We start from the raw sequence: 23,121 nt of genomic DNA, 5'->3' as shown, positions 1-23,121 counted from the left end.
GAAGTACGGTGGACTGTTCCTTTAACTTGGCCTGAAAGTCTGTTGGTTCATGAACGACTGGACCAGTACAGGTCTGCATGACATTAATTACCCAAGTCTCCAAACCACCATCAAGTAAGAGTTGTTCAGGTAAGTCGGCTGAATTCATGTCATTAGTGGTCTCAACCAATATTAGCTGTTTTTTTCTCCCAAAGGGTCCTAAACATCTCCCCTTTATTTTACATTTACCAAAGATCTTAGCCCCATCCAGTGTTTTGTAAACAGCATCATCAGTCACATCAACAGACACTTCACTAAGTTCAATGGCTTTAGTTGCATCAATCTCCTTGTCTTCACACCATTTCACTATCTGTTCAGGCTCCATAGTGTGTTAACCTTTTACCTTTTTTGTTGAGAGTACATACACTTTTAAGTTACACACAAAAGGAAAAAAAACAAAGCCAAAGTTAACAATTTAGCATTAGCAATTAGCATCTCACACACTCACAGTACACAATGGATCCTGGACGAGCCCCCACGTGTAGCCCCCTCACTCAATCTCTATTTTGTTAACACAACCCTGGTGAGTACACACTCTACCCCTTAAACACATTTTAGCATGGGAGAGGAATAGGTGATGGCTACAAAAATAAAACTGGGAATTGTGTACAACATATGATTCAAACCGAGGTGCAAAAGGCCCAGTTAGCTTATAACTTAGCTATACTGTATGTGTGAGCTTTAACTCCCATGCTTCATACTTACTCAGATATGGCCCTGTAATATTCCACATAAATCAGATGACCTTACAATTAAATGACTTACCTCACTATTTAACATGAATCACTCTCATATACACACACTGATTTGCAAAAATATATCACAGTATTTATTTCAGAAATCCCCAAACAAATAAAATAATCAAATGAAAATATTATTACCTGGGATTTTCTAACTCAGTCTATGGTACCATGTTCGTTGGCGCGCTGTTGGAGTTCATAAGTAACCCTCAGCTGGAGAATAGTTAGTACTCTCAGTCCCTTGGAGACTCAGAAAGATGGTAGTAACAGTCCATTCAAGACTGCCATACACAGCCAGCAGGAGGGAGAAAAAAACCTCGGTCCATGTGTAGAAAGGCCCTGGCAACTGCAAGTCCTGAGCACCTCTACCGCAGTAGCGTGAGTGGCAATGTCTGAAGCACACCAGGAACTTGTAAATAATTCCAGGCTTCCTAATGGCGCCTGACACAGCTCTCCTCCGCTCTCAAATGTCTCCTAACATGGCCTCACTCCGCTGGTAAAAGTCACACTGAGTCGCAATCCCACTAGGTTTTAATCTTCCAAAATAACACATTTTTTTAAACAGTATTTTAACAATAAAATTGAACTTAAAACAGGTATTTTACTTTTTTTCCCCTCCTCGTGTTTCTCCTCACCCTGTCTCGTCTTTGTCTCAACCAAAACCCCACCCCTCACCAAATCCGATAGGTCAGAAGTCTATCCCAAACTTGTTTGATTGACACCTGTATATCCAATGCACCAAACAGAAACGGGCATGATAGGTTCAAGGTCTGCTCTAAACGTGGGATATTTGAATACTTTAACCAAAATACACAGTTTTCTCTTTTAATGCACAAAATAAATCACAAATTACACGACAAAAGGATACACTAGAATTAGTAGGGCACTACATATTGTTGAATCATGCAAAATTATACTGATATTATATCCCTTTTGAAGACAGCAACAGTATTTTACCTTTATTCATAGATACTTTTGAATATTTTTTCTCATACCAAGCTACACTAATACATGTTTTGTGTACATGTTCTATTTTTTTTTTTTTTTACTAGTGCTGCCTTGCCTGTGGTGCAGACTAGCACAAAGTAAAACAGTTGCTCTGTAAGACAAAGCTCATAGGTTCAGTTCTGTAGCTCTCAGTAGTTCTGTAGTTCTCAGTTCTGCCATGGTTAGTTTGTACCCAGTTCTCTGTTGTAAGTTTAGAGCAGTGAAGCCCCTGCAGTAGTTCTCAGTTCAGTTCATGACCTTGCACTTTAGAAGCCAGGCAAACACAATGAACCCAAATGTCTTTCCATTTGCCAGTTGGGTTTTATTCCTTAATGGCATCAATTCTTTGCATCATCGTAAGATGTAACAGAGTGTAGAATTGAAACCTTGCTTTCAATTAAAAACTACAGGTTGCAGATGCAAACACTGTGAATGAAGTACATTTTGGGTAACAATCTATTGTTCGAGCTAGAAACTTAATCTTGACAAAATGTAACATGACGTGTAACATGAAAGTTTGTTTTGTTTCTTGAAGAACAGTTGTGTTCTATTTTTTATTGTGGTGATACCTTTATTAGTATGTTGTGTGGAGGATAATGTATGGGTGTGATAACTAGTACATTTATGAATTAGTTGGTATACTTCAAATTGTAGTAGCCTGTAGTGTCAGGGCAAGGGGGATGAAAGACCTGTGGAGGTATCATGGAATGATAACTTTGCTGCAGAGAAGGATCTGTGAAGACTGAAATTAAAAATAGAGTGAGAGAATACAGTCATGCTATGAGTTGTAAAGCTAAATATGATGTAAATATAGGCATTATTAGGTTGAGAAGGGTGTAGTATGGAGGCTTGTGTATTTGCAGAAAATTTCCAAATTGCAGAACAAAATTGACATTCTGCAATATTGCAGAATACTGGAAAAAAGTATTTTGACCACCGATAGTCTACACAGAACCGGACCGACCCATCAGTTTTGGAAACCAAGACCACTGGGCTGCTCACTCACTGTATGACTCCTCAATTACCCCCATCTTCAGCATAGCCTGGAGTTCATCCCAAACCACATTTTTCTTGTATTCAGGGAGCTGATATGGGTGGCTGCACACCACCACCCCTGGGGGAGTCTCAATGTGGTGTTCTATGAAGTCAGTGTGACTAGGGAGGGGCGAGAACACATCGGAGAACTCCTCCTGCACCCTAGCAACCTGTGCTGTCTGGGACAGTGAGAGGTGGTCTTCACAGGGGACTGAGGTGAATTGAGCTGCACTTTTCAGACTTGCCTCCAGTCCCAGCTCCTCAGTCTCTGGAACTACCATCAACAGAGCCACAGAAACTTCCTCTCTCCATGGTTTTAGGAGATTGAGATGGTAAATTTGACGTGTTGCCCCTATCCGGATGCTTGACCTCATAGTCGACCTCCCCAATTCACCGTGTGACCTCAAAGGGCCCTTGCCACTTGGCGAGCAATTTTGAACTTGAAGTGGGCAGTAAAATGAGGACTTTATCTCCCAGTGTAAATTCCCTTAGCCATGCCCCCCTGTTGTGCAGGCGAGATTGATGTTCTTGAGCCTGTATCAAATTCTCGGGTTATGTGACTCAGTGCATGGAATTTTGCTCTCAGGTCAAGAGCATACTGAATTTCATTTTTACTTTGAGAAGGCCTCTCCTTCTAGAATAGCTAGAAGGAGAGGCCTAGAATGTCTAGAATACCTCTGGGCTTGCACCCATACAGCAATTCAAATGGGGAAAACCCGGTGGAGGCTTGTGGGACCTTGCACACTGCAAACAACAGAGGGTCAAGCCACTTCTCCCAATTTTTAGCATCCCCATGAATGAACTTATGAATTATATTTTTAAGTATTTGTTTAAATCGTTCGACCAGCCCATCCATTTGCAGATGATAAACACTCATACGAATCGATTTAACCCCCAATAATTCATACAATTCGTGCAGTGTGCGTGACATAAAAGTGGCTGCTGGATTCACCAGCTGTCATTCACGATAAGCCGCACAGCACATGCGGACATCAACATGAAGACCTGGCCAATAGAAACAGGCCATGAGAAAATGTGTTTTATCCTGCCCCAAATGCCCAGCCAAAGGATTATGATGAGCCACATGGAATAAAAGTTGCCTGCGACTCTTTGGGACCAACTGTGTTATCTTTTGTTTGAGTGTCCTGCATCACTCGATACAGCCTATCCTTAATAATACAAAAGTATGAGAAGGAAAGCACAATGTTGGGCTGGAGGATTTGACCATCAATTACTTTCACTTGGTCAAAGGCATGTCTCAGAGACTCATCACATGCCTGCTCCAATGGGAAGTCCCCTAAGGGATTCCCCAGAGAGGGAGGAGGGCTCTCCCCCTCTCTCTATCATGATGCAGAGCTGATGCGGGCATGCCTGAGACCACCTCCCCAGCCAATGTTGCAGCTGTATGCCCCCGTGACGTGCTACTGCAGGACCCACCCACTACTATCAGTTTCATTAAAGTTTTAAACCCCAACCAATCAGTTCCCAAGATCAGTTAATGGGCGAGGCTCGGACTAACCGCTGCCTCTACATTATGCTTTTCTCCCTGGAAATGAATAGTGATGGGCATTAGCGGGTATTTGTGTACATCACCGTGCATACACTTAACCTTAACCAAATGTGCATTCCCCAGTGCCCTGCATTGAATCAAGCTTTGATGGATGAAGGTCTGATTGCAACCCCAATCCACCAATGCCTGATTTGTACCCCCTTGAACACTCACCGCTATGTGGTATGTTCAAGCTCGATTGGGGACAGCTTTTGGCACATCAGGGACCTGGACCACTGCCCCCACCTCCATTACCTGGCACTGGCCTGGAAGTGCCCAGGCTCCCCGCAGTGCCAGCACACCAGCCCAGGACTCACCTCTGCACTTCTGGGGCAAGGAGCACTCACCTATGGGAAAGACACAGAAACACACGGGGAAGAGGGGGAGGGGGAACCACGAGCTTGGAAAGCTTGCTATGGGGGAATTGGCCCCCATTTCCATGGTGCAGGGATAGGAGTAACAAGAGGAAGGGGGCACAGAATGAGTGAAAGAAAGAGAAGCTGGATGTCCACCTGCCACCATAACCACTGCCAGATGGTCCTCCACCAGCTCAATGGTCCGATCCAGCAATGCTGGGCAGCAGCACTGGACCCAGTCTGCTGTCCCCCTTGGCAACTGAGCTATGAATTGCTCGATTGCCACTGTGTCGATGATTCCCTCAACGTTGCGGCCCTCTGCTCTCAGCCACCAGCAGCAGGTAGCCCGCAGGTGTTGGCCATAGGTGAAGGGTCAGCCGACCTCCTCCAGCATCAGGTCATGGAAGCGCTGTCGTTGATGCTCTGGGGAGCAGCTGACTCACTGGAGGATTACACACTAAGTCGGCATACACCAGCTGATTCTCTATGAGTAGTTGTTATGCTGTGAGCTGCATTTTGCCATTCAGGAGCAGTAACAGGTGGGCTGCTAGCTGCTCATCCGGCCATGCCCATGCCTCCAAGGACCACTCGAACAGGTCCATAAAACACCTCCGGGTCATCATGCTGCCCCATTTTTGTGAAGGTGAGGTGTGAGTATCCTGTAGTCTCCAGAGCTGATGCGCCAGCAGGGTTGATGAGATGCAGGAACACCTGGCAGTTGTCCTGTTGGGCCCGCAGCAGAGCCTTGAAGTGCCACTCCTGCTCTATCCTCATTGCGACCAGCACCTGGTGCTTGTTCTATTGGGTGGCGGCGAGGGCATGAATCAGCTCAGTGAATGGGGTGGACTCCATGGTAATGGCTCTTTGCCAGTGTCTCAGCTTTTGGCACCAGTCTGTTTCCCCTCATACAGCAGACACTGAAACAGACAGGCAGGATCACTTTTGTTTTATTTTGAACTGTTATGAACACAAAACAAGCTTTTCATCAGTCTTGAAATAAACTTGTGTGTGCTTGCACAGATGTGATTTCAGCCAGGGGAAGAGATCCTCACTCTGTGCTCCTCTCCCCTTTTACCTACTTCTCACTGCGCGCGCACACACACACACACACACACACACACAGAGCACATTAATTTACAATAGGTGCTTCCACTTTGCCACTCACCTTCCCCGGCCTTGTTCTCCATTCACAAACCAGTGCTTGACCACGCCCCTGCTGCCACAGCATCTTAACTAGGAGAGAGAGTGTTCATTGTGCTGCTTGCCCTATCATTTAACAATGATCTTTGTGCTGCAATTCTTTTGGGAAACTCATACCAGATTGGTTGGAGCGGCTAGGAAGAGATATAGTAATTCAAATAATCACTTTTTACAACTGTGATAAGCAGAAGAGCATCTCAGAATGCACAAGCCATCGAACCTTAAGATGTATAGTATGGCTTACAACAGCAGAAGGTCAGATTGGGTTCCACTCCTCTCAGCCAAGAAAAGGAATCTGCGGCCATCATGCGCACAGACCTCACCCAAACTGGACAAATCAGAAAAATTAGAAGAAAAACCACCTGGACTTTTTCCAGTTTTATCTGTCCAGAAGCTGACCTAAAACACTAAAGTAGGTCCACTCAGTGGGGATACAGGGAAATGGAGGGAAACCCAACTTCATTCCATGCATGCACATTAGCAGTACCTGCTAACTTCAAGTTCAGCAGTCTGAGTGTAGTATCACAAAGAAGACCCACTCAACCAGCCAAAGTGTATATCACAGGCCTGCAATTCATCAGATAAGAGGCAATGAAAGAAAAATTCAGGGTGCTAAGAGAATCAACTTGGTGGTGGACTGAGAGAAGAGGATGTCACACAAAGACACAAAAGAAGAAAAAAAGGATGGTAATACACGGAAGAAGTCTACCCCCTTTGAATGACCGGTATTACCTGTGAGCAGATAAACTTAAGATCTACAAAAAAGATGGTGGCATGTAAGAATGCAGTGGCTTTGCTCTCCTCAATGTAGTTGTTTCTTTTGTCTGTCTTGTTTGTTTTTTCATTGGTGAGAACCTTGACATACAAATGGCAAGACTTGTTAAGGATTGGGACATTGTGTGGTGACTCGGATTTTACCAAAAATTTTTACATTGATTAACTGCCGCTGGAGATCGCACAACCAGCAGGGTGTTCGTGGATCACCATACTGGACAGAAGACGCAAGAGGTGGCACAGGGAATGACGCCAGAAGCGCAGCTGCAGAGCTGGCATTCAGGCCCAACTGAGGAAAGCCCTGCGCAGGCCAGCGCTACCCAGCATCTTCCTGACCAATGCCAGATTGCTTACGAACAAGATGGATGAGCTGACGATCATCGATGCACAAAAATCAGTGCAGCACTGCTCGCTGATGGTGATAACAGAGACATGGCTGCACTCGGGAATCCCGGATGAGGCCATCACACTAACAGGATGCACAGTGTACCAGGCTGACAGAAACAGCGAGTCCCGTAAGAACAGAGGCGGAGGGCTGTGCATCTACTCTAACAACAGGTGGTGTACAAACACTACGGTGATTGAGAGACACTGCTCACCTGATCTGGAGTTTGTCACACTGAGATACCGGCCTTTCTATCTGCCACGAGTTTACTGTTATTGTCATGGCTGTTTACACACCACCCAGCACTAATGCTAATGTAGCATTAAACATCTTGCTAACAGCCATTAGCATACTGCAATCTGTGCATCCTGATGATATTTTTATTGTGGCTGGGGACTTTAATCATGTAAACCTACGGACTGTCCTCCCTAAATTCTACTAGCATGTTACATGTCCAATGAAAGGTCAAAACACACTGGACCATGTATACAGTAACATTAGAGAAGGATATAAAGTCTCTGCCCATCCTCACTTAGGCCAGTCTGACCATTTATCCCTCTTTCTCACCCCAGAGTATAGACCTCTCATTAAGAAAACTATGCCTAGAGTGAGACACACAAGGATTTGGCCTGAGAACACAATCCCACAACTGCAGGACTGCTCTGAGTGCACCAATTGGGACCCATTTGCACAACAGGATTTAGAGAACTATACAGCCACAGTTTTGTTTTGCATTCATACTTGTATTGAAAATGTCACTGTTGAGAAACAAATACGATGTTATCAAAACAACAAACTGTGAATGACTAGAGGAGATGTCAAGCAGCTGCTGAGGGACCGTGACACAGCCTTTAGGTCTGGCAACATGGAAGTGTACAGCGTTGCCAGATCCAACCTAAAAAGAGGCATCAAAGAGGCAAAAGCAGCCTACAGGAGGAAGATCGAAGGACACTTCAGCAAGGGGGACAGCAAGGCATGTCTGGCAGGGAATCCAGCACCTCACAAACTTTAAGGACTCCACAGATTCAAACACCAGTACCAGCAGGAACCTTGCTGAGGAGCTCAACTATTTCTTCTCACACTTTGAGGTGACTGAGTCCACACTGTTATCACCCACGAGCGAACTGGCACTCACAGTGAGTATGGAGAAAGTCAGGAGAGCGCTCCATGGTGTGAACCTCAGGAAAGCTGCCAGTCCCGATGGTATCCCAGGAAGAGTATTGAAGGGCTGCATGGACTAGCTGACCGAGGTATTCACTTCTATCTTCAACCTCTCTCTGTCCTCCTGTACTGTCCCCAAATGCTTCAATTCTGCCACCATTGTGCCCATCCCTAAGAAACCATCTGTCAGCAACCTCTCTGACTACAGACCTGTGGCTCTTACCTTGATGGTTATGAAGTGCTTTGAAAGGCTGGTGCTAAAACACATCAAAGCCTCTCTCCCTCCCAGTTTGGATCAGCATCAATTTGCATAGATCCAACAGGTCGACAGGAGATGCCATCAACACAGCCCTCCATAGCGTGTTGATGCATATGTAAGAATGTTGTTCGTGGACTTTAGTTCTGCTTTTAATACCATCATGCCCAACAGAATGATGTCCAAACTTTACAGTCTGGGTGTCAGCCATCACATCTACAGATGGATCAAGGACTTTCTAACAGACCGTGCACAGTCAGTTAGGCTGGGGTTCCACCATTCCACAGTCCTGGCCCTCAGCACTGGTGCCCCCCAGGGCTGTGTACGGAGTCCTTTGCTATACATTCTATACACCCATGACTGTACACCTGTCCATGACAGCAACATCATTATTAAGTTCATGGACGACACTACTGTGGTAGGACTGATACATAATAACAACGAGACTGCCTACAGGGATGAAGTCCAGAAACTCACTGCTTGGTGTTCTGACAACAACCTGGTACTCAACTCCTCTAAAACAAAGGAGTTGGTGATAGATTTTCAGAGGAAGAGGGAGGAACCTGCCCCTCTTTACATCAAAGGGGACATTGTGGAGAGGGTCAGTGACTTCAGATTCTTGGGAACACATATCTCTCAGGACCTCACATGGACTATTAAACACCACTACTCTTGTGAAAAAAGCACAGCAGAAACTATACTTTTTAGGTCACTGAGAAAAGTCAACCTGTCCCAGAAACTGGTGTTGTCCTTTTACAAATATTCTGTGGAAAGCATCATCACCCACAACATCTTGGTGCGGTTTAAGAGCTGCACCATGGCTGACAAAAAGGCTTTGGAGAGAGTCAAGAAGTCGGCACAGGATATTATACGGACACAGCTGCCCATGTATAACACCAGATGCTTGCACCATGCAGAAATCATTAAGGACTGTTCTCACCAAGGAAGAAGCCTGCGTATGTTGCTGCCTTCTGGAAGGCGCTATAGGTTCATACAGGCCCGCACCTCCAGACTCATGAACAATTTTTATCCAAGTGCCATAAAACAACTCAACTCTTTGTTGAAGTAGGGGGAAAATTCTGTGCAATATTTTCTGGACTGTGCAATATACTTGCTTATCTATTCATTAACTTGTTTTATGTCGATGTCTGCTGTATGTAATGTTTTATATTACATTTATTTTATATTAGCCTTTTTTAAATTTTAAAATGTGTGCAATATTATATTTTAATATATTTTATATTATACTTATTTTTATATTGGATGTACCACTTAAGGAGTTGCACTGAAATTTCGTTGTACAGCTGTGCAACGACAATAAAGGCATTCAATTCAATTCAAAGTCAAACGTGCATAAGATAAGAAGAGAAGGGACAGATAGCCATTGATAAGCTTATAACAAAATACGATTCCATACAGAGTGCGAGTATGTATATACGTGCTTGCATGGTATAGTAGGACTCACTGATGTGAGAAACACTCATTGTTTTTGGCAATGCACTCCAGTGAGCCCATGGCTGAAATATCATGTGAACCTGATTCCAAAGAGTAGAAGATTGAGGGATACAGGAGATGAGGGAATAAAAATCAGATTTGCCTACTGATCTCTAAAATGTAATTTCTTTTACACCACTGGCCTAAACCTTGTTCCTAAACAAATAAATACATTTGCCTATTCCACTGTAACCTTGACTGCTGCTTGCTAGATCAGCCAAACATAGTACCATCAGTACCATTACATATGAACTGGACACAAACTCATATCATCTCTAGCCATTTTATCCTGTTCTACTGGGTTGCAGGCAAGCTGGAGCCTATCCCAGCTGACTATGGGCGAAAGGTGGGGTACACCCTGGACAAGTCACCAGGTCATCGCAGGGCTGACACAGACAACCATTCACACTCACATTCACACCTATGGTCAATTTAGAGGTCACCAGTTAACCTAACCTGCATGTCTTTGGACTGTGGGGGAAACCAGAGCACCCAGAGGAAACCCACGCGGACACGGGGAGAACATGCAAACTCCGCACAGAAAAGTGGAGTTTGCATGGCCACGGGGCTCGAACCTGGACCTTCTTGCTGTGAGGCGACAGCGCTAACCACTACACCACCATGCCGCCCTGGACACAAACTATTTTCAACAATTCCAACCTCAATCCCTACTTGATATTTTTAAAACAAGAACATTGCCAGTCATAAATGTGATAAAGACTATGTTTGAATGGTTTGGATGATAGTAATAAGCCTCACAATACTCATTTTAATAGGTTCTGAATGCACAGTTGAATTCTGGGCAAAAACGCTCTATTTTTTTTTATTGTTGTTGGACTTCCAAGATGTTTTGCATTTATTTGAAGTTGAAATTGAGCAGTTGCACTTCTACACACTGTGTATCCTGTGTGTAAACGTTTTTGCCAAGATAAAATGCTTCCAGCATTTTAGAATTCCGGAGATTGCCTAAGCAAGTGAGCAACAATATCACGTGACCACCGTGGGTCATTTGACCAACTTTTAACCAGAAGTCAGCATGGGCAAACACAGCAGACTCTACTCTCCCACCAGCTAAACCAAGTGGAAAAAAGGGAAACTATGAAAGCAAATCAGCAAGAAAGTGTACTAAAAAAAAAGTGATGGAAACCAAAAGGATCTCATCTCATTATCTCTAGCCACTTTATCCTGTTCTACAGGGTCACAGGCAAGCTGGAGCCTATCCCAGCTGACTATGGGTGAAAGGCGGGGTACACCCTGGACAAGTCACCAGGTCATCGCAGGGCAACCAAAAGGATGTCTGCAAGAATTTTTGTGAAGGGACAGATTGATGACTGGAATAAACTGAAGGATGAAACAGGCATGGAATCTGACGAAGAATTTGCAGTGCTTGTCTTGGATTGCTGAGTCCGAGTATGAAGTTATACAGCTAATGTTTTGATCTTACAGAGAAAGAAATAATAATGCAAAACAGTAACAGAAAAGATATATTCATCTTTTGTTTCACAGATCTATTCACAAACGTCAATCACAAATTACATACCTGCAACTGAAAACTCTCCGAGGTCGATGCAGAGTCACGATGTTTTCCACATATCACCATCTTGGTGTAACCCAGTTCCATAATTAGGCTAATTAGTTCAAGCTCCTCACATTTGGCTGTTTCCATGGGGCCATATTGTTCAGCTCCAAGAGGTAGGATATTCAGTCCCAAAACAGAGGAAAGCAACCCTCAGCACATCAAAATGATCACATCTCATCCACATACTGTAATATTGTTCTTGTAGGGTATAGAAAAATGTCATGCACATTTAAAAATATTCAGATGACATTGCAATCAGTACCTTTAATCATTTTAATAAAATTTTAAAAAACGCCTTTTTATTTGTCTTTGAAAAGCCATTTTATTTTGCTTGACTTTTTTTAATCTTTATTTTGAAAAAAAATTAACAGAGCAAGCGAGAAGCAGGACATTACTTGAGTCAGTATAGCATGATTTGTTTTTAGCCATGAGCTAGCATTCTTCCACTCTGCTTCCCAACTGGCTGCATTTGTCAGAAAAATTTCAAAGCTGGAAACACCAGATCAGAGAGATTGAAGGTCTGCTTGATTCCATGATGGTTGTGGCTAATGCTTCAACTTATGCCTCTGCCTCAATAGCTACCACTATTTTAGAGTCTGACAATGCTCCTAACCAGACCATGGAGTTGATCTGGCTGCTCCACACTGCGTCTGCCAGAGGCATGGATGGTAGCTTGCAGAGGAAAGCCAGGCAGTAGATTCTCCAACTTCTACCCTCATCTCCTGACCCAACCTCGTGGCATCCAATTGGGGAATTGAGTTTCCATTTTAGAACTGGAGAACTGTTCTCTGACTGCATCTCCACCTCCTGCATGTATGGTTATATCCCAGTTGCCAATTCTGACCCAGCAGGGTTTACAGAGCTGAATGACCACTACTACTCAGTGCCTTTCATCTTCAGTGCTGTTGCCGACAGCCTCACCTCCATGTTCTTCTGGGCGTAGTATCTGAGGAGCCACACTTCAGTCCTTAAAAGATTAACAAACCCCCAAAATAAACTTATACTGACAGATACCCTGCAAGACATGTTTGAGTGTTCACTTGTTCATATTTGAATCTGTATACAGAATTTACTTTAAAAGAAAAACAAAGTCCCTGGGTGCTGCCATCCTACTTTCTCCAAGGTTCAAGTATCACACTCCAAGTACAAATCCTGAGATTACCTACACCCTCAATGACTTAGTGAGGCTAGTGGATCTGGTGGACACATCACTTCTAAATTGTTGTAAACAACCCTAAAGATGCTCAAGTATTTGGGTGTAAAAATAAGACCGATCATTGATCATTTGTGACATGCTTTTTTTTTTTATTCACTGAGAAAAGCAAATCTTTTTAGACGGCAGAAATCATGTTATGACAACAGCATTGTTTACAAGTATGTGTATGCATTATCTAGCAAAGTGAGATTCAGACTTCCTAAAAGTGAAGTCTGTTGATTCACATATTTTGCTGCCAGTAAAAATTACATGGTTACAGAAAATTTGATTACATTTTTAGAATTAGAAGCCCATCACATCACCATGAAATCCTATCTGAAGCAGTGAGTGTGTACACACACAGGCACCCAGTGATTTATTTTTAAAGAATTAGAAGCTTTTAATTGATGGCTCTGTGTTACAAAGGTAAATGTCGTACAAGTGTGCCCTTAACATCACAGGCGTTTATCTGGTTTCAGTGCAAATGGCTGAGTCCAAGTAAGCCTATTTTTAGTAATATAACTTTGAAAATAGATAAATTATTAAAAAAACACTTAAAACATCTTAAATATTATGAGAAGGAATGACAACATAATGGTGAATGCTTTATCATCTGTGTTTTTTGAAATATGTTGCAAGAATCAAAATTGAGAAATTTATTTTGAAAAAAATAATCAGTTGGTAAAACAAGGTAAAAAAAAAATAATCGTATTGTTTTGAGTGCAGTATAGGTCAAAGATTTACAAATCGTTGTTTTGAGTTTTAATTTTGACTTCTACATACCATCCAACTTTTTCTGAATTTGGGGTTTTAAGTGGACATATCCATAAAAGCATGCTTCTGCTGCCATCGGGTGGTCCTTTCATTTAAGGACATTATTTAGACACCCCCACTCATCATTAAAAACTGATCTGAATAAAATGTAGAATGAGGAGGCCACACCAAAGACTTCTTGGAGATACTGGTCTGAAAATGGCCTCTTCTTTAAAAGGAGGAAAATAAATAAATAAATGTCAGGCTGAATGTCTGCCTGACCTTATCAGAGGTGCCCTGACCCAACACTTCCTCAGCTAGCATTTACAGCAAAGGTTAATGGTAGGAAGCTGGAGTCTGAATGAAGGTCATGTGGAGATTTTGCACCTTCCTCTTGACTCCCACAGAGGAGAAAGATTATCTTCAAAGACTGACAGGAGTTATGAGTATCATTTGAGCTCTCTTAGTCCTCCACCCAAAACATCACAGCTACAGATCTGCTAGCCCTTAATATCATTTCTCTCAAGTACTGAATTAAAATGCTGCACTATTAAGAAAGGCAATCTCTCCTTTTTATCTTTTCAAACATTAAAAGTGACTGGATGAATTCCATTTTTGCACCTGCCAAGCTAAAATAAGCAAATATTTATGCTGTTATATACACAAATCAAACGTGTATAGTGAGGATAACCATAATCTACATGCTATATTACATTTAAAATAGAGAATTTGTATTTAGTTGGTGGTAGTATATAACACTAATTTCCATGATATAAATTTATGCCAGAGTAACATTTTGTGGAAGAATGTGTAACTGAAATATGCAAGTCTAATCCTTAGTCCAGCCCCTTTAGTATGTCATATGACCCACCATTACAAAACTAGTTGGAAATTGTGCATCACAATTTTGAGACATCGCGTGGGCTAAAACAGTCAGATTTTAGTAGTGTCTACACTTTTGAAAGAATTTTGCATAAATTCATGCCTTATAACCTTTAAAGGGATCCTCCAGCAGATTTACTCTTAAGTATTCATAAATTTCAAACAGTTGAACATTCATTTTCAGAGACCAAATAGTGTTCTAGAAAAAAAATGTTAACTAAAATACCAGATGGGCCTTCCACAGAAGTGACATATGCAATGACATGGCATAGTGGATGCTTGGAGCAACTCAGCTGTTTATCCTCTGCTTACATGGTTTTGCTAGTTTTACAAAGTATTTTTACTGAATTTATAGGTTTTTAAATAAGTATGCCTCATTGCACAGCATGTAAATGCCAAAATGCTAAAAAAAAAAAAAAAAAAAAAAAAAAAAAGGACAAGATATCTTTTCACTGTTTACCTGGCCAGAATCAGACTATTCGCAAGAAGTGGATTCATGCCATGAGAAGACGATAAAAAAAAACAGTCTGCCTGCAGTGCCCTACTTATGCTCTGAACATTTTGAAATATCATCTCCAATGAATCAAAGGAAAGATTAATGGGGGCTTCCAGAATAAGAAATTGGCCCTCCATTGATAGTCCTGATGCCAAGTGGTCTCTGCAGAGGGCTCGTGGGCAAACTGAACTTCTGGATGATTGAGCTGTCGATGAAATTCCCCTCCACCCCCGAGTCAACAAATGCAGAAAGCACATGGGTCGAGGAGGGTAGTTTCAGCAATACAGGTACTTTGAAAGATCTCACTGGACTCACCGGGTCAGACATGGTCTCAGCAGGGATGGGGCGAGACAGGCAAACTGGACACTGAATAATCGGATGACTGGAACTCCCACAGTAGAGACACAAACCCTCATCTTTCTTGCTCAGAGCATTTTAGACACATTTGTGAGACCTCCACGGGTGTGGGAGCATTTGTGGTCAGAGCCAGCTTGGTTTCTTCCTTGAGGGATGGTCAGCTGGAGAGTAATTGATCCAGGTGGATTGCTAGAGTGATTAGGAAAAATAAAGGTGAGGGGTTCATCCCTACACACCAGTTCACTCAATACCTCAGAGTAGAGACCTTGGCAAAAACAGCTTTTAGAGCTGGCTCATTCCATCTGCTGGCTTCTGTGAGAGTTCTGAAATCCAAGGTGTAGTCTGCAACTCTCCATGAGATTTGTATGAGTATCAGTAAGCTCTCACCAACTTCAATTCCTTTGGGTTCATGATCAAAACATTCGCTTGAATAATTTGAGGAAACACAGTCATATGATGTAGTGTGCTCATCTCCACTCTTCCACACAGCACTTGCCCATTGTAGCACCTTACTGGTCAAGAACAAAAGAAACTAGGCAGTCTTCCATTCAGCAGAGATGTTGGGGGATTGTAGAGAAGTACATGGAGCACTGAAGCAAAAATTCCTTACAGCTACAAGCATCACCAGCATATTTCTCAGGGTATGGGAGAAGTAGCACAGGACTTGGGAAAGCTTCAGGGCATGTTAGGAGGGCCTCCATCACAGCAGCAAGCTGGGCCATCCTGGTGTTTATAGACTGGTACCAAAATCCAGAATAGTGACACCCAAAAGCATTTTTGAGACAAAGTCGGCAAACAAAGTCTGTCAATTTGGGTGTGCCAAATTCAAATCTGCAATATGCCGAGCTCTATCTGACCTCTGTTGACCTCTAGAGGTCATTGAGCTTTGGGCCTGTAAACGTCTCAGCTGAACCCAGTTTCTCAGCTTTCTAAGGAATGAAATGTCCTAAAATGATTAATGAAGTTAGCAAATGGCCTTGCTTGTTAAGTGTTTGGGTGCTGAATTCATTTTTCATTTGTAAAACGACATAGGACCTCTGATAACCTCAAGGTCATTAAACTTGGCCTATAGGCCTATGCATTTAACGGCATTTTTAAACTGACTTTACTCCCCCAAAAAGAATATGAACAGACAAAAAACAAATAGAAAGGAACAAATACAACATTAAATGCCAGTCCATGTGACTTACTTTTCACAATGAGAATGCCTAGGCAATCACCTTGCATAACATTGCATTTAGCAGTTATTGTTTATACAAAGCTACTGAAAAAAGGACAGATTCAGCAGCATACAAAATGTGGGGGCACACAGGGTATACAGGTTAATCAGGGTTAGTATACGAGTTTTTCCTCTTTGTTTATTGTTTTGTTTTAAACGGGGTAAAGCCTTTACAAAAAACAAAGAAAAAAAAAACCCTCATATATACTAACCCTGATTAACCTGTATACCCCCACATTTTGTATGCTGCTGAATCTGTCCTTTTTTCAGTAGCTTTGTATAAACAATAACCGCTAAATGTAATGCAATGTTATGCAAGGTGATTGCCTAGGCACTCTCATTGTGAAAAGTAAGTCACATGGACTGGCATTTAATGTTGTATTTGTTCCTTTCTATTTGTTTTTTGTCTGTTCATATTCTTTTTGGGGGAGTAAAGTCAGTTTAAAAATGCCGTTAAATGCATAGGCCTATAGGCCAAGTTTAATGACCTTGAGGTTATCAGAGGTCATATGCCGTTTTACAAATGAATTCAGCACCCAAACATTTAACAAGCAAGGCCATTTGCTAACTTCATTAATCATTTTAGTACATTTCATTCCTTAGAAAGCTGAGAAACTGGGTTCAGCTGAGACGTTTACAGGCCCAAAGCTCAATGACCTCTAGAGGTCAACAGAGGTCAGATAGAGCTCGGCATATTGCAGATTTGAATTCGGCACACCCAAATTGACAAAATAAGACCGTTTGCCGACTTCGTCTCAAAAATGCCTTTAACTCCTTAAATAAGCACTTTTTTGAATTTTGGTACCAGTCTATTAGGTCTGCAAGCATCTGCTGATGTTCTCCCAAGAAATGCTCCTGAGCACTCTGCTTCGCCTCACCTCCTCTGCTGCATCCATTAAGGCAAACTATCCTGTCAGGTTGTAGGCACTTAGAGATGTATGTGCAAGGGAGAGCAGGAGAAGCAAACCGGAAATGAAGCCAAAACACTAGACAAGAATTGTAGTCAAAGAGCAGGTGAGAGTTGATCAGTAAACAGAGCAGTGCAGGCAGAACTAAAGAATGAAGAGGTGAAACCAAGAACAAGCATCAGCAAAACTAGAGCTAGGTAGACCAAGAGTAAACACTGAACAATACTTCACAGCTATGAGAGTGTGAGAGAGGTTTAAGTAGCAGGACTGATGATTCGTGAACGAGAGACAGGTATAATTAATAAGCAGGTGTTAGAGGGCGCTGTGGTTCTTGGGTGTTGTAGTTTTGAGAAGCCATGTTTGTAGTCTGTTTAGAGCTGTTGCTCTCAGCACCATTACTGACAAAGTGGTCCTGAGTGAAATATACTTATTCCAGTTCAAAACTTCTTAAGCTGTTCTTAACTGTTGATTTCCTATTAAATAGTTAAGCTATTTTCTAAAGAAAAGATTTCAGTATAAAATAGTATAAAATAAAATTGTCAATTATTTTTTTCTTTTTAAAAAATCCTTTCTCAGTATATCTGAATAAAAATATTTTTTAAAATACATTTTTTTTCTAAAGAAACTCAGATCTGATATGTCTGAATCTAAGTAAATAAATAGTGATTGTCATTAAAAAAAATGCTCACATTCTGTCCCTACTGGTCATCCATACTGAATTTTACCATGCTCCAGAAAGAGGATAACATCAACAACGGTGGCAGATCTTGGATTTTCAGTCAATACTAGTGCATCTCAAAAAATTAGAATATCATGAAAAAGTTCAAAAATTTAGGGTGGCACGGTGGTGTAGTGGTTAGCGTTGTCGCCTCACAGCAAGAAGGTCCGGGTTAGAGCCCCATGGCCGGCGAGGGCCTTTCTGTGTGGAGTTTGCATGTTGTTCGTGTGGGTTTCCTCCGGGTGCTCCAGTTTCCCCCACAGTCCAAAGACATGCAGGTTAGGTTAACTGGTGACTCTAAATTGACCGTGAGTGTGAATGGTTGTCTGTGTCTATGTGTCAGCCCTGTGATGACCTGGCGACTTGTCCAGGATGTACCCTGCCTTTCGCTCGTAGTCAGCTGGGATAGGCTCCAGCTTGCCTGCAACCATGTAGAACAGGATAAAGTGGCTAGAGATGACGAGATGAGATGAGATGAGAAGTTCAAAAATTTTTATCAGTTATTTAAAGGTGCTGACTGCCAAGTTGAATTCTGGGCAAAATATTCTATTTCTATTGCTGTGGGGCAAGAAGGTCCTGGGTTCGAGCCCCGGGGCCGGCGAGGGCCTTTCTGTGTGGAGTTTGCATGTTCTCCCCGTGTCTGCGTGGGTTTCCTCCGGGTGCTCCGGTTTCCCCCACAGTCCAAAGACATGCAGGTTAGGTTAACTGGTGACTCTAGATTGACCGTAGGTGTGAATGTGAGTGTGAATGGTTGTCTGTGTCTATGTGTCAGCCCTGTGATGACCTGGCGACTTGTCCAGGGTGTACCCCGCCTTTCGCCCGTAGTCAGCTGGGATAGGCTCCAGCTTGCCTGCGACCCTGTAGAACAGGATAAAGCGGCTAGAGATGAGATATTGCTGTGGGAGTTTTGAGATGCTTCACTGCTGTACACACCATGTATCCTATGTGTAAATGTTTTGCTGAGATAAAACATGTCCTGCATTTTATGATTCCAGAGATTGCCAAATCACGTGAGCAGCAATAGCACATGACCACCATGGGGCGTGTTTGACCTACTTTTAACCAAAACAAGTCAACATGGGCAAACATGGCGGACTTCACTCTCCCACCAGCTAAAAGCCAGCGGAAAAGAAAAGGAAAGCCTGCCTAGTGAGTGCAACTACAAGATAGAGCAAGGTTAGATGACATAATTTTTCTGGACAGATAACTAAGTCTGTTAACTAAGATAAAATTTTTATCAGTTATTTAAAGGTGCTGACTGCCAAGTTGAATTCTGGGCAAAATATTCTATTTCTATTGCTGTGGGGCAAGAAGGTCCTGGGTTCGAGCCCCGGGGCCGGCGAGGGCCTTTCTGTGTGGAGTTTGCATGTTCTCCCCGTGTCTGCGTGGGTTTCCTCCGGGTGCTCCGGTTTCCCCCACAGTCCAAAGACATGCAGGTTAGGTTAACTGGTGAGCTAGCTAGTGCTTAGCTCTCTTAGCCTTAGAATGCATGGGCTCAACTCCATGGTAGCGAGTATGGAGTTATACATCTAATGTTTTGATCTTACAGAGAAAGAAATGATAACACAAAAGCAGTAATGGAGAAAAGATATATACAACTTTTGTTTCACAGGTACATTTGCAAATGTCAACCACAAATGACATTCCTGCAACTCAAAACTCTTCAAGGTCGATGCAGAGTCACAATGTTTTCTGCCCATCACCATCTTGGTGTGATGCAGTTTCATAATTATTTGAATTAGTTAAAGCTCCTCATGTTTGGCTGTTTCCATGGGACCATACTGCTTACCTCAACAGGTAGGAAAACGGTCCCAAAACAGAGAAAAGCAACCCTTAGCACATCGAAATTATCACATTGTCTGCATGATATTGTTCTTGTGAGACATAGGAAAATGCCATGCACAATAAAAAAAATTGCAGCCAGCACCTTTAAGAGAGTGAAAATTTAATACCTTCTAGACTCATTACATGTAAATTAAAATGTTTCGAGCATTTTTTATTTTACTTTTGATAATTATGGCCTACAGTGCAAAAAAAAAATCAAAAACATCTCAAAATTTTAGAATATTTAATTTCAAGTTTGAGTAAAATAGAATAAATACTGTGTATCTCTCAGTCTATTTCATTGCATGCAACCACAGTCATGGGGAAGACTGCTGACTTGACAGCTGTCCAGAAAATGATCATTGACACCCTCCACAAGGAGGATAAGCCACAGAAGGTCATTGCTGAAAAGGCTGGCTGGAAAAGGTGCACAAGCAACAGGGATGACTTCAGCCTTAAGAGGATTGTCAAGAAAAGTTGATTCAAGAATTTGGGAGAGCTTCACAAGGAGTGGACTGAATCTGATGTCAGTGCAGCAAGGGCCACCACACACAGATGTCTTTAGGAAAGGGGCTACAACTGTTGCATTCCTAATATCAAGCTGAGACAATACCAGAGGCAATGTCAGAAGTGTCTTACTTGGGCTAAAGAGAGAAAGAATCGGACTGTTGGTCAGTGGTCTGAAATCCTCCTTTCAGATGAAAGTAAATTTTATTTTCATTTGGAAATCAAGGTCCTGGACTCTGGAGGAAGAGTAGAGACACACAGAATGCAAGGTGTTTGAAGTCCAGTGTGAAGTTTCCGCAGTCTGTGATGATTTGGGGTGCCATGTCATTTGCTGCTGTTGTTCCACTATGTTTTATCAAGTCCAAAGTCAACGCAGCTGTCTACCAGGAGATTTTAGAGCACTTCATGCTTCCATGTGCTGACAAGCTTTATGGAGATGCCGACTTCCATTTCCAGCAGTACTTAGTACCTGCCCACAGTGCCAAAACTACAACCAAATGGTTTGCTGACCATGATATTATTGTGCTTGTCTGGCTAGCCAACTCGCCTGACCTGAACGCCAGAGAGAATCTATGGGGTGTTGTCAAGAGAAAGATGAGAAACACCTGACCCAAAAATACAGATGAGCTGAAGGTCACTATCAAAGCAGCCTGGGCATCAGTAACACCTCAGCAGTGCCACAGTCTGGTTGCCTCCATGCCAGGCTGCATTGATGCAATAATTTGTGGTAAAGAAGCCCCAACCAAGTATTGAGTGTGTAAATGAACATACTTTTCAGAAATTGGACATGTCTGTATTTTAAATCTTTTTTGATTGATCTTAGGAAATATTCTAATAATTTGAGACACTGGATTTCTGATTTTCATGAACTACAAACCATAATCATCAAAATTAAAACAAAAAAAGGCTTAAATATTTCACTTTGTGTAATAAGAATATATGAAAGTTTACTTTTTTGAATTAAATTCTGAAAAAAATGAACTTTTTCATGATATTCTAATTATTTGAGATGCACAAGTAAATGAAGAGGTAAAACTAAACAGTTTGTATAATGAGTTAAGTATTATTGAATGTCAAGTTGAATGTCCATCCATCCATCCATTATTTTTGGATCATTTTATTACTTTGAACTGTAAACACTGTTCATCCATCCATTATCTATAACCACTTATCCTGTGCAGGGTCACGGGCAAGCTGGAGCCTATCCCAGCTGACTGTGGATGAGAGGCGGGGTACACCCTGGACAAGTCACTAGGTCATTGCAGGGCTGACGCATAGAGACAAACAACCATTCACACCTATGGTCAATTTAGAGTCACCAATTAACCTAACCTGCATGTCTTTGGACTGTGGAGGAAACTGGAGCACCCAGAGGAAAACCACACAGACACGGGGAGAACATGCAAACTCCACTCAGAAAGGCCCCTGTCAGCCACTGGGATCGAACCCAGAGCCTTTTTGCTGTGAGGTGACAGTGCTAACCACTACACCACCATGCCACCCAAGTTGAATGTTGTTTATTTATTTACACTTATTTCAATTTGAAAAAAATCAATTTTGACCACTGGAATCAGGTTAACCCAGTATATTTTGTTTGTTTTTCACTACTTAGCTTTTTTGTCCAATGATATCATACCATAATCACATGGCCATTCCTTGTCCACTATTGCTTTTTCAACTAAGAATAAAAAAAGATTGTTTGACTTGCTGATTCATTAGTTACAAGTCATTAGCTCCTGTTAGTAGCTTTAGAGACACAGAGATCATACCATTGTCATCAGTCCTGATAAGAAAGGAAATATATACAGTGATGCTTGAAAGTTTGTGAACCCTTTCAAATTTTCTATATTTCTTCATAAATGACCTAAAACAACATCAGATTTTCACACAAGTCCTAAAAGTAGATAAAGAGAACCCAGTTAAACAAATGAGACAAAAAGATTATACTTGGTCATTTATTTATTGAGGAAAATGATCCAATATTACACATCTGTGAGTAGCAAAAGTATGTGAGCCTCTAGGATTAACAGTTAATTTGAAGGTGAAATTAGAGTCAGGTGCTTTCAATCAATGGGATGACAATCAGGTGTGAGTGGGCACCCTGTTTTATTTAAAGAACAGGGATCTATCAAAGTCTGATCTTCCCAACATATGTTTGTGGAAGTGACGAGTCAAGTCATTTGTATAGCACTTTTAACAATAAACTTTGTTGCAAAGAAGCGTTACAGAATTTGAACGACTTAAAACATGAGCTAATTTTATCTCTAATCTATCCCCAATGAGCAAGCCTGTGGCGACAGTGGCAAGGAAAAACTCCCTCAGATGACATGAAGAAACCTTGAGAGGAACCAGACTCAAAAGGGAACCCATTCTCATTTGGGCAACAACAGACATGACTAACATTAACAGTTTTAACATGAAGTCATTTTCGTTGATGTTATAACTCTTCATTGGTAGAAACTTGAGTGCAAAACTGCTCATGACAACTGCAGTCCTAAAGTTAGCAAGTCAACTGTAGTCCTCAGCCATAAAAGCATCACTGTAAGTGTCCAGAGTGTCCTCCAGGTGTGACTTTCAACTGTCCACATGGGGCCATCCTCCGCAGGAGCGATGCGACTCCAACCAGACACAGGGCACCAGGATGGACCAGGCAGGTCCGAGGAGCAGAAGAGGTCAGCATCTCGATCCCAGGACCAACATGTAACTC

This window comes from Neoarius graeffei, chromosome 8, assembly GCF_027579695.1.
Source record: "Neoarius graeffei isolate fNeoGra1 chromosome 8, fNeoGra1.pri, whole genome shotgun sequence".
Classification (NCBI taxonomy): Eukaryota; Metazoa; Chordata; class Actinopteri; order Siluriformes; family Ariidae; genus Neoarius; species Neoarius graeffei.
This window is presented reverse-complemented; position numbering follows the sequence as displayed.